Source organism: Petaurus breviceps, unplaced genomic scaffold (genome assembly GCF_028583685.1).
Source record: "Petaurus breviceps papuanus isolate PSGF00001 unplaced genomic scaffold, PetGlider_PUasm1.0 379, whole genome shotgun sequence".
NCBI lineage: Eukaryota > Metazoa > Chordata > Mammalia > Diprotodontia > Petauridae > Petaurus > Petaurus breviceps.
The window spans coordinates 2,639,416-2,653,089 of record NW_027186303.1 but is presented as its reverse complement, the minus strand read 5'-3'; the positions used below and the strand labels follow the sequence as shown (position 1 = coordinate 2,653,089).

Genomic DNA, 13,674 nt, shown 5'->3' with positions numbered 1-13,674 from the left:
AGTTATGAGTGGATAAATAAACTTTATAGGCAACATATGTGGCTTAGGCATGGATGATGAGGGCAACTCCTTCAATGAGATACAAAGGAGGTCAAATGGGAGAATGAATGACTTTGTATATTGCCATGGTATATCCATCTAAACGCAAACATACATGAGTATGTTATCATGAGTCCAGGGCTTAAAAGAAAATTAACACTGACTATATTCTACTCCTTTATAAAGTTCTTTCTCTGGTGTTCCTGAAAATCTGGAAGAGGAAAGGAGATGAAGTGGAGAGAAGACTGGATCTCAAGTCGGGAGGACCAGAGGTAAAATCTGACCTCAGACACTTTCTAGTTGTGTGACCCTGGGCAAGTCATTTAACACCAATTGCCTCCCCCCAAAAATATCTTGTAGGAAAGTTAGACATCCAAGGCATTCATGATAGATTCTGTGGTAGAGCAGGATTTGAACCCAGGTCCTCTGACTTCTAATTCAGCCTTCAAAACACCACACAACCCAACCCAACCCAACCCAACATGTAGGCTCTTCAAAACCAACTGAAGAGAAAACACACCTTGAAAGGGGTTAGTTAACAATGCAAAGAGCAAGTGATCAACAGTAAAACAAAATAAAGCTATTACACAATAGATGTCACTCATACTTCAATGGCTTTGTGGTAGGTCAACAGGGGACTACAATGGAAAGAACCCTGTCTCTGGAATCAGGAAGACATGAGTTCAAATCTGGCCTCAGACACTTATAGCTATGAGACCCTGGGTAAGTCACTTAACCTCAGACTGTAGATTCCTCATTTTCTTCAACATTAAAATAGCCCATCCATCCCAGAATTATTGTGAGGATCAAATGAGATATCTGTAAAGCACTTAATACAGTGCCTGGAAGGCACATAGTTGGTAGTTATGATATCTCCTCTTTATTCCTCCCTTTCTTATTTCCCTTATTTTTATTCCTTTCCTTCCTTTCTTCCTCCCTCCTCTCCTCTCCTCCCTTCTTCCTCTCTTCTTTCTTCTCTCCTTCCCTCCCTTCCTCCTTCCTTTCTCTGCCCTGGAGGCAGAGATATATTGAGAAGAAAACATTCTATAAAAAATCAAATGCTTAAAAATATGAGCTGTTACAATGGCAACAAAAAGCCAAAACGGAGATGACTTTGAGGTATCCTCAGGGGTCAATGCCTGAAATTGGGAAATCGCCTCAATGTCTTTGAACTGCTTTTACATCCAGAGAAGTCTGGAACCCTGTTCTTATACTTTGTTTAGAATCTATTTTCTCAGAATTACTGAATCACATCTTTTTGAAACACTTGTATCTGTAGCTGAAAATTAATGTAAGATGTGGCCCTTGTCCTAGGATGAAATAACCAACTCTCTAAAATCATTGTGTGGTTGGAGCAGCCATTATTAACCAGAGGAGCTTTTCCCCGACTTCCCCCTCCCCTGCCCCCAACCACACCACTACGAATAGTCAGTTAGAAGAGATTACTGCCAGGTGCAGTGGTCTGAAGTTTCTGCTATGTTGGGGATAAGACATGAGCTAGGGGATATTGGAGAGGGGGATGAAGAGAAAAGAATCCCTCTTGTTAATTATCTGTAGAGTTTTTGGTAAGTGGTCATTCAGCAAGCATCTTTGGAATCTCGCGCCACGGCCATCTTTTGTATTCTGCTGCCCACAAATAACCCCAGCAGCATTTATCAGGGGTGGGTGAGGTGCTCCGTTGTGCCTGGTGGCAGCTTATTCTGGAGAGAAATAATCGATCGGGAGACCGAAGAGAGGGAATGAACTTGGTCTTGCTTTTGTTTCCTCGCTGATGAGTGTATAGAAGCCTGACTTGGGTTTTCGAGGATGCCTGAAAAAATGCAGGATACTATCCAGAAAATCCGTGTGTGTTGGGGGAGATTATTCCCCATCTCTGAAAGACAGATGCGAGCCCCAAACTGGAACCAATTTCTCAAAGACATGCTCATTTGTCTTTAATCCTTTGAAACCAAGTTCAAAGGAGCAATGTGAAAATTAAAAAAATGTAGGTTAAGCAGATTAGATTTGGATTCAAAGCACTTCTTTGGGGAGCTTAGATTAGAGATGTCTCTCCAAGGTTTTCGAGGCTGAAAGAGAGAAGAGACGTGCCGCTTGGTCCCAGCCCAGGCAGCAGAAGCTAGACCAGTGGGGGGAAGTTCGGGGGTGGGGTGGGGGACAGCCTTGACCTTAGTGGAAGAAGGACTCAGAGTCCTGGCGTTGAAGTTAAAAAGACCAAGATTTGAAACCTGCCTCAAAAACTGAATGTGTGACCCTGACTTTCTGAGCCTCTGTTTCCTAAAATGACACGGTTAGACCATACCTAAGGTCCCTTCCAGCTCCGAATCTATTACCCTATGACCCCATGACGTACTTTCTGAGTAGTCCTATCCAGAAATGGAATGGACTACCTCATAAGGCAATGAGTTCCCTGTCACTGAGAGTATTCAAACAGCTATTAATAACAACAGCTGACATTTATACGGCGTTTTAAGTTTGCAAAGCACTTCATAAATGTTACTGCATTTGATCCTTATAAAATCTCTGCCAGGTAGATGATATCATTTCCCCAATTTCACAGGATAATGTTGTGCTAGAAGGAGGACAGAGAACGACAATTACTTTGTATTGCTTCAAAGGGCAGAAGGATGAACAATTTCTAGAACTTGAAAGAAGATAGATTTTGATGCAGTATTACTTGAACTTCCTAGAAATTAGAGCTATCCTCTCCAACGATTAAAGCTTCTGTGACCTTGGGCAAGTTACTCCCCATTTAGTTAGACTAGACCTCACTAAAGTTTCTTCCAACTTTAAATCAATGATCCTATGAAGTTTAAAGGTCCTTAGAACCCTGAATCTATTATCACAATACTTGCCAACAGTTCAGTGGGCTACCTTGTGAGGTAATGAGTTCTCCATCACTGAGGGTATCCAAGCAGAGGTAGCATGATGCTATGAAGGAACTTCCCGATTTGGACCAAATGATTATTGAGAGTCTGACATAAAACAGGAAGATTTTCTTTCAATCTTCCTGGAGGCTAATGTTCCTGCCAGAACTTTGCCTTCATGTTTTTCCAGGCTCTTTATCAAGAAATTAATGATTTGTAAAGCCATACTTAAAAGTACTTAGTGTAAAATGTGTAAAAATGAATGAATACCATGCATAGAATTCTAGACAGTGGGAAGCCTGCTCATTTCCAAAAGCTTTTTTTTTTTGTTTTAAAAAAAGCAATTTTAAAGAGAAAATGAAATCATTCTCCCTCCCTCCTTCCTTTTAACCCAGACTATCAGCAGTCAATTCTACTTCTATGTCCCTTGTATATGCCCTCTCCTTTCTTTGTTTCCATGGCCAACACCCTACTTCAGACCCCCCCATCACCACTTACTTGGACTGTTTCAACAGCTTCCTAATTGGTCTGTCTAGTTCTAGTCCCCCCCCACTCTTTAATCTAATGTCCACACAGCTGCCAAAATCTTCTTAAGACATAGGTATAACCAAGCTACTCTCCTGCTCAAGGATCTTCAGGAACTCCCTATTAACTATAGGATATATTCAAACTCATCCTTGATAATTAGAGTCACTTGATTTCAGGTTTTAGCCTGTCTTTTTAACCTTATTTCATATACCGCCTAGAGTAATATGAGTCTAGAGATGGACGGGACTTCAGTAACTATCTAGTCTAACTTATATCTGAAAAGAAAACTGTATTATAACACAATCAGGAAGTAACTATCCAGCCCCTGCTCGAAGACCTTTGGCTGGGGGAGGGGGGTGCTTAGCTCTGGGCAGCCCCTCCCACTTTTGGACAGCTGACATCAGGCCCAGATCAACCTTCTACCCTATGGATCCTAGTTCTGTCTTCAAGGGCTATTGGTGTTCGTCCTTCCTTGTCAAGGAGGACCACTGACATCATGAGGGTGATATCCTGACTTGCAAGGGAACTGGATATAAGCACATAGAGCCATGGAAAGTCATCAGCGTCAGTCTCTTCTCCAGAATCATCCCTTTGAGAGCTAATAGAATAAACCTAAGCCCTTACCCATATGACAGCCCTTCAAATACTTCAAAAAGGCTCCCATTTCCCATCTTGCTGGTCTGTTTGTAAGCCCAGGGCTTAGCACAGTGCTTGGCACAGGATTATTAAGAATGCTTTTCCATCCTACTCTCCAGAATAAATGTCTTCATCCCCAGTTCCTCCAAATGATCCTCATATGGCTTAGACCCCAGATCTGTCACTGTCCTGGGTGCCCTCCTTTTCGTGTTTGTTTGCTTTTAACATAGCAATCACCCAACAGAATGGGCATTAAAAAAAAAGTAGATAACGGAGAAAAGGAAAAAAAGTGTTGGACATCAAGTTATAGGTCTCCATTGTATACAGTTTGCTTTTCTTTTAAAGTGTGTAATCAGATCAATTCATAGCTTTTAAGCTGCCTTCTTTCTGCATTAATCTCCTACAGATGCTTTCCAGTTCATCAATGCCCTTCTTAGATTGGAGCAGCTAGGATGGACCACAACAGCCCAGATGTGGCCTGACCAGGCCTTTATTCCTCATTCTTTTCTATCTTTTTAATTAATCAATCAACCAAAAGAAATTAAGAACAAACTATATGCCAGGCATTGTGCCAAATGCTGGGATGTAAAAAGAGGCAAAAGACAGTCCTTGCCCTCAGGAAGTTTACAATCCAATGAGGAAATATTCCTAATTCATAGTCCTGGAATATGCCACTTCTAACTCAATCCAAGATCACATTAGCTTTTGGGGCTGCCCCTTTTCCAAATAGACATGCCTCCTCCTTTCTGTATTAGGAAGGGAGATTTTTTTAATCCCGAGTGTCAGAGGGTAATTCAAACCTGTGCCAGGATACTAAAAGCATAGAAGAGTGTGACACAGACAATGAAAGGAAGGAGTGGGGAAGCACTGCAGTTATGTAATAGGTTTGAGCATCTTCTAGTAAAGAAGGAGGATGAACATTCTCATTCCCAGACTCAGATCTTCCTGGATAATTATATTTAATTCATTTAAATATTTGAAACAATGAAATTTAAAATCACATATTAATATTTTAACAATATTATTATATTAATTAATGTGTATAATATTATAATGATATTATTATATTAATATTATGATTCAATTATAAAATTATATTTTATAAAGGGGAGGTTACGTAACATGATAAGGAGGTTTCCTTCTATGCAAAATGAGGGGGTTGTACCAGATGGCCTCCAAGGTCCCTTCAGCTCTAAGTCTGGGCAGCTAGGTGCATAGAGCACTAGGAATGGAATCAGGAAGCCTCATCTTTCTGAGTTCAAATCTGGCCTCAGACATTCACTAGCTGTGTGACCCTGGGCAAGTCATTTAACCCTATTTGCCTCAGTTGTCAAGAAAACCCCATGGACAGTAAACTCTATGGGACCACAAAGAGTTGGATATGACTGACCTGACTTAACAGCAACAACTTTATGACTTAATTCCTTAATGTTAATTAATATAATAATAATACTATAATATTAATTAACATATAATTTTAAATTTCATTATTTTACATATTTAAATAAATTAAATATCATTATCCAAGAAGATCTGAGCAGGCTAGAACAATGGAACAAACAAAATAAAATTTAATAAAGATAAACTAAAAAGTCTTTGCTTGGATTTAAAATAGTCATGAGCCCAAATACAGGTTAGGGGAAGTGTGGCTAAATAACAGATGGTGTATATGTATGTGTGAAGGGAGGAAGATCTAGAGAACTTAGTGAACCAAAGGTTCAATATGTGCCAACTGTGAGCGTTGGCATCCAGAAAAAAATTCATGCAGTCTTGGGCAGCCTTAGTACCAGCATCATTCCCAGGATGAGGGGGGAGATGATAGTCTCACTCTCTTCTGCCTTAGTCAGACCCTATCCAGAGCACTTTGCTGTCTTACGTTCCCCACACCTTAGCAAGGATATTGACAAATGGAGAGCATCTGAGGAGGACAGATAGGTGGATGAGCAGACTCAAAGCCCTTCCATGTGAGGATGCATCAGAGGTTTGGCTTAGATAAAAGAAGACAATATTGGAAGAGATGCTAGAATGGGTCTACCAAGATCCAAACAGCAGAACTAAGTACAGAGTGTGCATGTAACAGTGGGTCAGATTCCTGCTCTGCAGAAAGGAGAGCTTCCTAGTTTATTAATTAGAGCTAATCCAAATGAAAGTAGGCTGCCTCAACAGGTAGTGAATTCCCCTTTGCTAGGGATTTTTAAGTAGAAACCAGAAGACCACTCACTAGGAGTATTTTAGAAGAGAGCCCCAATCAGGTGCCCACTGGGCCAGATGACACTGGGGAGCCCTTTCAGCTCTCAGATGCTATGATGTTAGAAAACAGGTAGGTGGCACTGTGAAAGATTCTCTCTCCTTTCCATTCCCTCCTCCCTTTTCAGAAGGGAATGGAGCTGAATCTTACCCAGTCCTTGCCTTTCTCCATTCTGCCCTTCTTCCTTTCACATATTGAGACCTGGAGAGTTAGTCAGTCATACCCTGTTATAATAATGGGTTCACTTTATGGCTAGGGAACATATAATGACCCTCAGATCCATGGGGTCCCTTTCTCTACTATGTTAAGGAATTTTTATCAGACATGACTATAGGCAACAATTATTATTGCCTTAAAAAGTGAGAAAATTTATTTTAAAAAAATCTCTGTCCTCTGTGTTATCATGCAAGGAAGCTTGGTATGGAAAAAAAAACCTACAACAAAACCACTGGATTTGGAGGTCAGGGTCTTAGGTTTGAATCCTGCCTCTGTCACCTGTTACCCATGGAACTTTAGGGTGAGGGTTAAAGGTCAGGTTTCATTTTACCTCTAAGATGAGGAGATTGGGCTAGATAACCTCTGAGGTTCCTTCCAGACCCAGAACATTGATCTATTACATAACTAAGCTATGGGGGACAGAATATTACTCCCTCCTCCCCAAACCTCCAGGCATCAAATTCTCCCTGAATAAAATACACTCCTCTTCACCTTCCATGTATCCTTTGAACCCCATGAGTAGAAAATGATTCTGACTCAGGATAGTATGTTCATCTGGCCCTATCTAGTCTAACCCCTTTACCTCACAGATGAGGAAACTGAGCTTCAGATATTTAAATGACTTGTCCAAGCTCAGAAGCAGGATTTGAATCCTGATTCTCTGAGCCTAATCATTGTTCCCAACCACTGCTACGGAGAACAGAAAAATAAATGCACAAGGATCTTGGGATCTCTCATACTCGTGGAGAGAACTTCTTGATCCCAGTGACTGTCTTAACAGGCTCTCTGTCTCCTTTGCAGCCCCCCTCCTCCCCTCTCCAGTTCTCCCCAGTCAGGTTCTTGACTGGCACAGGGCTGCTTTAACTCACTGGTCCCAGAATGCTGGAGCTCTAAAGAGCCTCCTATGCCACCAGTGCTCCCTGGGTACCATGGCCTTCCTTAACATTCTGTCTGGGATGGAATGCTGGAGCCGATTGTTGCATTTTTCCCGTTCTGTCTGGGCGCCAGCCTTCCTAGACCTGGGTGTGATATGGTGGCAGGAAGCGTCCCTATGGGTGTACGCATAGGTTGATGCTATGTTTGATAAAGCCTTTTGCTAGACAGGGATCTGGGCCTTTCCAGGCTTTGTCTGTAGAGGCAGCAACCCTTTCTGCTTTTGTATCCCCAGCTTCTAACATTGTTCCTGGTATGTAATAAGTTCTTAATAATGCTGTTGATTGATCCCTGTGAAAGTTAGGAAGCACACAAACTCAGACAGAGCCCTAATGGCCAGTGGCCTTCTATGCTTCTCCTCCAGTCTAATCATTAGATTTTAATGAGAAGTTGAAGCTTTCACGACCAACCACGATTCCAGAGGACCAATGTTGCAGTAATCTACTCATCTCTTGACAGAGATGCTGAATGTGACATACAATTTGGGATATGACCATTGTAGAAATTTGTTTTGCTAGGTTGTCCATATTTGTTACAGGGGGGTTGTTTTTCTTTTTTTTTTCTTTTGAATTGAGGATAAGGGGAAGAAAGAGAAAACACATGTTTGTTCATTAAAAAAATTTTTTTTTAAAGATGCTGCTTTTGATATGGAAAGAGTATTGGCAGCTAGATAGTGCAGTAGATAGAGTGCCAGGTCTGGAGTCAGGAAGGCTCATCTCCCTGAGTTCTAATCTGGCTTCTGACACTTAACTGACTGTGTGACCCTGGGCCAGTCACTTAACCCTGTTTACCTCAGTACCTCATCTATAAAATGAGCTGGAGAAGGAAATGGCAAACCACTCAAGTATCTTCGCCAAGAAAACCCCACAGAGGGACACAAAGAATCATATACAACCTAAATGATGTTAACAACAACAACAGAATTGTCATTATTATAGGGAATCTCTGTTCTGTGATTCATCCCTGAGCAGTCTAATTTGTCACTGGGATACTTTAGAGTTGCTTATTAACCAAAGAAGCTACTATGTTGCTATTTCTACATTCTCCTCAATGTAGATGAATAAAACTTTCGCTTAAAAGAGTATGATATGTACAAAATGTACCCCTAAAGGGTACCATAATAGGAACTGACATTTCAGAAATGTACATTTAGTGCTAGAAGAGACATCAGAAGTCAATGAGTTCCATTCCCTTATTTTACCAATAAGGAAAGTGCGATCCAGGGAAGGAGAGAGATCTGTACAAGGGTAATAGGATCAGAATGATCAAGCTGGAAGGAACCTTGGGGCCAGCTAGTCCAAACTTTCTCATTTTACAACAAGGAAACTGAGGTCCAGGAGAGTTAAATGTGCTTGGTTATAGAATCCAGATCTGGAGCTGAAAAGGATCCCAGAAGTCATCCGGTCCTGCCCCCTCTCTTTACAGTCAGTTGGTCATGGGTGGGATTTGAAGCCAACATCTCTGACTCCAAAGTTAGTGCTCTGTTCATTGCACCACACTGTCTCCCTAAGACGGACCACAAAAGGATATTCATAAAAGTGAACTGGTGGGCGATAATTGGCACCTGCCTTTATCTGGCTTCCTTTCATCTCTCTGACCCCCAGATTATAGTCAGGGATGCTTCCCAGAACAAATGCATTCTGAGAAAAGAAATAAAAGGCAGAGATGGCTGCGTTTCTGACCTTTTTCAGGAAGAGGGTGTACACAGGGGGGTGGGGGGGACTCATCAATAGGGGCAGTGACAGGGAACAAAGGGGTTAGTGAGGGGGTGCACCTGGGCAGGCTCCAGAAGAGGTGACAGAGGAAATTAAAGGGTTGAGGCTGGGATGGAGGAAGGGCCTAGGGAAGAAGATTGAGCTTTTGAATTTAAGGCAGGATACTGGAATCTCATGGCAGAAACATTTAAAAGCCCTGCAATGGGGCTTTTATAGTTGCTACTGAGAACAGAAGAAGCCTGTTTGTTCGCATGTGGGAGGACTCTGTCTCTCATTCCTTAACATCCCTGAAGGCCTTTCCTGAACCTTCTGATCTGTCTCTACATTTTGTCCTTGGTGGTCTCATCAGTTCTCATCGGTTCAATTACCATCTCTGTGCAGGTCACAACCAAATTTATATTTCTAGCCCTAATTTCTCTACTGAACTTGCCTGGCCAGTGGCCCACTGGACATCCCCACTGGGCTGTCTTGCCAAGACCTCAAATGCAACATGCCTAAAATGGAGCTCATTGTCTCCCCCATACCCCCTTCCCCAATCCATACCTTTTAGAAACTTGTCTATGTCTACTGAGGGCACCATCACCTTCCTAGTCAGCCATGCAGGTTCACAAACTCAAAGACATCCCTGATTCTTCTCTTTTCCTTGCCCTACTGCCAATCAAGGTAGTTGCCCAGATGGTCCATTCTCCTCTTTCAAATTCATTTCCTCTCTTCCCCTGAACAGCTACCACTCTGTGTCAGACCTTCTTTATGTGTATTATAATGGCCTCTTAAAAAGTTCCTCCCATTTTCAGCCTCTCCTCTCTCCAATACATCTTCCACTCCCAGTCCAGGCAACCTTTCTTGATGCCCCAGTTTGAGGTTTTCTCCTCCTCAAATTACCTTCCATTTACTTGTCTGTATATATGTTGTAGCCACACATACCCCCAAGGAGAATATAAACTCCTTGGTGACAACAATTGTTTAGTTGTTCTCTGAATCCCCAGGACCTGGTGTAACCCCCTACATATAGCAGGCCCTTAATCAATGTTTGTTAAATTGACCTGAATTGAAATGCAGCCTCATTTCTAAAAGTACTCACGAAACACATGCACTTAAAAAAATGTTTCAGTGCAAATCTTTTCCTGCCTAATATGACAGAGGTAGTTTTATACCTAAGCAGGGGTGGGCTGGTAAATGTTTAACAAAAACCAGGACATGCTTAAGGTTAATCTGAATTATTAACATTTTCTTAAGTCTAGACAATCAACAAAACACTAAATCAAGTCTTGGTTTATATAGCATTTGCTGATTTCCAAAGTGTAAACGTTCACATTGAAAATTTAACAATTGGTTCTGCTAGCTGGTTCAAGCTGGCTCCAGCACATCCCTGCAGATAAGTCTTATTCACTCAGAACAATTTTTGGAATCTTTCCGTCAAGAGTACCTCCACATTGACCTTGTTTTGATGCTACATTGAAGATTTAAGGACAAAGCACCAAAGTTCATTGTGTATTGTTATTTTAATAAAATAAGTAAGGTTTTATTTAAAGCAACTTAAAAGAAAACCCAGAAAAACAGAAAGGTCTTGATGAGCAGGTTAATTTTGCTAAAACATTGAAAGACCAGTCTGAAGTAATGCAGAGTAAAATGAGTAGAACCAAGAGAACATTGTATCTAGTAATAGCAATATTGTTCAAAGGGTAACTATGAATAAGTAAGCTATTCTGAATAATACAAATACTCAGATCAAAGGAACTGATATATAAAAGTCCATATGGTATAGTTGTGTGTGTGTGTGTGTGTGTGTGTGTGTGTGTGTGTGTGTGAAATGCTGGGCTTCTCTAATGTCAAATTGGGAAGGAGGAAGAAACACAACTCAAAACATGAAAGGGAACCCCCCCAAAATAATAAATTAGTTTTTTTTAAGCAATCGGGGTTAAGTAACCTGCTCAAGGTTACACGGCCAGTTATTTCTGGGTGTGGTGCTGAGTGTCTGAGCCCGGTATTCGATCTCCAGGCCATCCTGACACTGGAGCCAGTGCTCTTACTCTCTGAGCCACCTGGCCGCCCCTTAAATTAATTTTTTTTTTTAATAGAAAGGACTTGTACCTGAATCGATGGACAATCAAAATAACTTTCCTTCTACCTCAGATGGGCCCTCACCTTCCTCAAGGGCTTAGAAAGGTCTCCACACATGTAGTACTATCCTCTATTTAAAACCCCTCCACAAGGCAACATCTCTTAGATTGTAGAAACCAAACAGCCTTCCTCAAGTGAGTCCCACTTCTCCCAGGGACCTTTAAAGTCCTCAAGACTAATAATGCTATCCTAAGGTTGTGGTTCCTTGAAAAAAGGAAGACAGGATCACTAGAGAGTTTTCTCCCAGGACCTACACAGTCCACATGACTCACAGAACTGGTGAAGAACACAGTTCAAGCTTGCTCCAAAAGCCCCTGTTAAATGCAGTGTCGTTCAACAAGGATAACAAGATAAGTGAACCATTTTCAGCTATTAGCACCTTAGTGCCAAATATTGTATTGCAATTGCTCTTAAAGAGAAAAACCAAAACAAAAACTAAAGTTAGAAGGCCAATTACTCATGATCTTCTAGTATACACACCCCTCATTTTACAGATGAAGAAACTGAGGCTTTGTGAGAGAGCAAGGACTGAAAAGATATGGGGAAGTAAGGATCACAGAAATTCTAATAGCTGATATTACAGGTTTGCAAAATGCTTTCAAAGCATCTAGGGTACTAGAGTTGAAATCAGCAAACCTCAGTTTGAATCTTGTCTCTGGTACTTATTACCTGTATGACAATGGGCAAATCCCTTAACCTCTCAGATTCTCAGCTTCCTCATCTGTGAAATGAGAATGATAATAATACTTGTGCAAGCGGCCTCACAGGGTGACAGTGGGGACCAAACAAGAGCGCTTCTGTAAAGCATCATGTAGATGCAGAGTATTGTTTGATACTCACAAACACACTCTGAAGCAGGTAATACAGTATGATTATCTTCATTTTATAAATTAGGAAATGGATTCCCAAAGTGCCTAAATGAAGTCACACAGTATCAGAGGGAGGATTCAAAATTTCTTGTCTCTTCACTCCAAGTCTAGGACTTTTCCATCGCCCCTTCCTTCTAACACAAAAGTTGTTGTCATTCTGTTTGTGTGATGGAAGAGTGGGAGGATGTCCTGAGCCTCCAGTGGAGAGTTCAAAAGCATTGAGTTCCTGGGAAAGGGGGAAGCAGGAAAAAAGGAGGTGGAGGGGTGGTGGTGAAGATGCACTTCACCTGCTCCACGAATTTTCCCAAGATTGACCCAAAATGTCAGGGACAACAACAGAAAGATGAATGTAACTATCCTTGGAATGAACTGGGCAGCTGATTCTTAATGGGTGAGAGAGCTCTTTCTAAGGTTCAACTCTCAACTCTGCCCATAAAGTACCATAAACAATAGATACTCCCTTCTCTCTCCTGAGAAATGTATGAGAAAAGAATTCAGTCCTGTCTTTGTGACTGATTATGATGCAACTAGACAGATGAATGTTAGAGCTGCACAAACCAGGTGGTGTCTGTAGAATGCTATCTTGGTGTGGATTAACTGAAATGGCAAGCAGATCAACCCACTCTGTCAGCTCGTGTTTATGGCTCACTGTGAAGCCTCACCAGAGAGAGAGACCCAGAGGCAGGAGAGGGTGGGTGTAGATTTGGTTCTCTTTGGGATGCCTTGACTCATTTCCTCTATTGCTACCAGTTGGGACCTCCCAAGATCTGCCTCTTATTTGAGGGAAGGTCTACAGGGTGAAGAGGATGAGTCATGAATCTGATTGGACCCTCCTTACTGTCTCTCAGCCTCTAGGAAGATCGAGAGGAGATCCACATGTGCTGGCTTCTCCTGGGCCTCTGTTTTGAGGAGGGGCCCAAGTCAGCAAACTAATTCATTCACCTCTTGCCTGTGCTTCTGACTTTCCCTGACTTGAGTACCATGTCCCTAGGTGGGATTCTTCCTTCCCTGTCTTGACCCACACACTTCAGTTCTCTTTTGTATCATGTCTTTCCCAATTAGAATGTAATCTCCTTGAGGACAAGGAATATAATCTTTTTGCTTCTATCTACCCCAGAACAGCACAGTTCCTGGCACCTAGTAATGGCTTAGCAAATGCTTGTTCTCTTGCTTGCCTGCCTGGTAATTAGGGAAAGATGATGGTGGAAATCACAGTCCACATGAACTCTAGCTTCTAGACCTGTGGCAGTTGTCTCTTCTGACCTTCAAGGCCAATTTCTGGTAGGTCTGCAATATTTAATTATATATCTCAACCTTTCTATTTAGATAAATACATATATATATATATAAATAGAAAGAGATAGATATATCAGACAGAGACAGATATGATAGATAGATGGATGGACATATGATAGAGAAATAGAGAGAGAGAGATGATGGATGGATATATAGGTAGATAGATAGATAGATAGATAGATAGATAGATAGATAGATAGATAGATAGA

General features: G+C 41.5%; 1 long non-coding RNA gene across 1 annotated transcript in view; it reads left to right on the top strand.

Moving 5' to 3' along the window:
* The first annotated feature begins 220 nt into the window (after nucleotides 1-220).
* The window catches only part of LOC138169805 (uncharacterized), a 25,145-nt gene continuing 11,691 nt past the window's right edge, over nucleotides 221-13,674 (top strand). The window contains exon 1 of the long non-coding RNA XR_011170469.1: nucleotides 221-311. This is a non-coding gene — a long non-coding RNA (uncharacterized lncRNA). The remainder of the gene's footprint in view (nucleotides 312-13,674) is intronic.